Source organism: Myotis brandtii, unplaced genomic scaffold, assembly GCF_000412655.1.
Source record: "Myotis brandtii unplaced genomic scaffold, ASM41265v1 scaffold131, whole genome shotgun sequence".
Classification (NCBI taxonomy): Eukaryota; Metazoa; Chordata; class Mammalia; order Chiroptera; family Vespertilionidae; genus Myotis; species Myotis brandtii.
This window is the reverse complement of record NW_005354632.1, coordinates 10,499-14,071: the sequence shown is the minus strand read 5'-3', so window position 1 is coordinate 14,071 and position 3,573 is coordinate 10,499.

Here is a 3,573-nt window from a genome sequence, read left to right as displayed (position 1 = left end):
TTAGCTTCAGAGAAAAAGAAACCAATGGTTTTTTTTTGTTTTTTTGTTGTTGTTTTTTTAAATTTTAATTGATTTTCTACAGAGAGGAAGGGAGGGAGATAGAGAGTTAGAAACATCGATGAGAGAGAAACATCGATCAGCTGCCTCCTGCACACCTCCCACTGGGGATGTGTGGCAGTGTATCCACATCCACAAACTGGGAAGGTGCACCCAAGGGATCCATGGAATGGGAACTTCAGCTCGTCTTTTCCCAAATTCCTCAGCAACTCAATATTCACGGGAGACTTTAGCTTCAGAGAAAAAGAAACCAATGTTTTAATAGAGAAGCACAGATACTACTTTACTTCCATTAGCGCAAATAACAAAACCCTACTGTGAAGTGCTCAAACAGTATATTGTATTATTATAGTCACTTATACAGTCCATAAAAATCAATGTACAACAAAGGATTGCTAATTTTTTTCTCTCTAAATTTCTTCCAGCTTTTCTAAAATAGGAAGAGGGATTATTTAAGCACAAATTCTTTTCAGAGAATTACAGCCACTAAAATAATCACAGGGACCACCAATTCTTCTTTCCAGAAACATAGGAATATTCATTCAACACTCACCGAATGTCGGCTAATGGGGGAAGAGCTAGGTGCTGCAAGATAAGTAATATGTACAATTTAAAGAGCTCAGTCTAATGATAATGTGGCAAAATACAGAATCAGAAGCAGGGAGTTTACTTCAATCAAGCAGTAAGAGATAATAAGGTTTGAACTGAGTAGAGAAGGAGATGGAGAAAGCATGGATTTTAAAGGCCTACATTCCTGCTCTGCACATGCCTGTCTACTCTCTCTCAATACCAGGATAAAACTGCTTGAGAAGATTATTTTTATTTGCTACTAAGTACTCCTTTGAAATTATTTTGAAATAAAGAAACTATTTTTATCCACAAGTTTGTATTTAGTCCATCGAATCAGCCTTCGAAACTGGAGGCACAATTCTATTGATCTGTTCACAAGTATCCAGACTTGAACTGCACAAGCTGAACAGAGGACAAAGGGAGACTACACTCACTTTCCACTTGACTAGTTCTGTAAGAGAATGCAGTATCCTCAATTCTCTCTCACAACATCTTGATCGCCTTCCCCTCAGTCTGCCTCTTCCCAAAAACATTTCCCTACCCCATTTCTCCTTCGGAAATGGAAACTCTTTTCACTGCTGAACTTTTAAAAAGTAATCTGTTTTGCAGCTCTGCTTCCTATTCTTCCATTTATGCAACGTACTGCAGTTTTGCTTCCACCTCTCTAACAATGCTAAAGCGGCCCTTTCAAAGTCAACAATAACTCCCCAAACGTGGAATCTAAGAGCTAACCAACTTTTAGCTGCATTTACTATTGATTATTTCCTTCTTGAAACGATATTATCTTCTTTGACAGCACACACTCCGGGTTCTCCTTTATCTCCAACCTCATCTTGTTAGACCTTCTTCCCAGATCTTAAGTCATTGTGACCCACAAGATACTGGATGTTAAATGAGTAGTAAGTAACAGTCAGAGCACTATTTGTAGGGCAGAGTTGAATGGCATTTAAGGGCAGTGCATGGCATTTAACAAAGGGGAAGTTCTTTTTCAGCTCCATCTCTAAACAGAAATTTACTTTCTAACCAAAAAGAAATTTAAATCTCCTCCTCCCCAGCGATGCCAAGCTAGGCAGGAAAATCTGATTCCTTATCCTTAAGGAACAATAATTTTTAACATTCTTGGGGTCACAGGCCCCTTTGAAAATCACATGAGTAATAAAGACCCTTTCATCACCCAAAATGTGAGCACATAAGCTCATACTTCCAAATAAATTTGAGAGGGTTCTCAGACTCAGATTAAGAATCCTAGTGATGGAAAGAATACAAACAGAGGGCTCAGGTAAAGAGAGAGGATGGGTTCAATCCCCAGTCAGTGCATATACAAGAATCAACCAAGGAATGCATAAGTAAATGGAACAACAAAATTGATGTCTCTCTTTCTCCTACTTCCTCTCTATTAAAAACATCAATAAAAAAAAAGACAATAGAATTAAGCAGAACACCTTGGATCACTGTCTCAAAACAATCTGATTGTTGTCTGGATAAAAAGAAAACAGTATCATTTTCCATTTATATCTGTGTAGTACTTATTCTTCAAAATGCTTACACTGATTACATAGGCCTAGATAAAATTACAAAGAGAGATGGTCCTTGCTTTTGATCTCCCTTTAAAAAAAATGTTTTTATTGATTTCAGAGAGAGGAAGGGAGAGGGAGCGATAGAAACGTGGATGAGAGGGAAACATCAACTGGCTGCCTCCTGCACGCTCTCTACTGGGATGGAGCCCCCACCCCTGCATGGCATGTGCCCCAAACGCGTGGGGACCATGCTCAACCAACTGAGCCACACCAGCTGCGCTTGACCTCCCATTTCGACCAGTTCATTTTCACTGTCTTTGCATAAATTACAGGTTTACCATTCTTTGCGTCTTTGTATTTCAATATTTATTCGGGGTACATTAGATATTTGTGCACACTACCTTTATCCCAACATCAAATCCATTATATTTAAGTCATTCTATGCAAATGGAAAGAATGACTTTTCTTTTTTCAAAGTTACTTAGATGGAAAAACAAACAAGCAGTCAAATATGTCAACAATAAATAGAGTATAACAAACATATTGCTAAACCGTGTCAAGGGCACAGGTCCAATTCAACATCATCATTCAAAAACACCCAAAGCACATACTGTAAGGGTGAGTTAGCATTACCACATTAAAAGAACTTTATCTTCAATTATAAGTATTAATACTTGGAGCACTTTTAAATCTAAATAAGAAACTAGGGTTCTACTCTTGGATAGTGTATGTACTGGGAACTTTATAAGATGCCTAACCTTAGCACTGAGTCACAGCTGCTCTTACACCAACTTTTATTAAATCTGAGATTAGTTATCTACAGTTTACACAGGTGTACAACAGCTTTCTTAGCATCAGATCATCCAAGGGGTGTGATCTAGGTAGTAGGTAGCCTACTACGTTTTCTACGGAAGCACAGGTTAGCTTTCCTTTTCCACATCTATAGACACCAGGACTCATTTCTGAACTTTTCTGTGCCGCCCAACTATACAGGCGAACAGAACTGCAAGAGCACCTAAGCCTCAGTTACCCAGCTCGGGGGCGTCAGCTCGGGTCACTTCCTCCTCCAGCGGCCAGGGAGCGGAAACACAAAGCCGGACCAATGTCACTCCAGGGGCTGCGGGGATCCAGACAATTCGGCACGGGACGCCCAGTCCACCGGGGCAACATACAGATCTCACTCCGGGACTACAACCCGCAGGGCTCCCGCGCCCCATTTCTCCGCACCCAGGGCACGCGCCTCCCCCGTGACCACAGCAAAGCGATCCCTGTGCCCGGGTCTGCCTACCTTCCCTCCTCCCGGATAAGCCGTCCCGGACGGCGCATCGGGAAAGAGAAACCCAGCAGCGGGGAAGGATCATTCTTCCAGAGAAGCCACAGAACTGACCCTCTGCCCGCACACCCAGCCGGGGTGAGTCCAGTGCGCCCC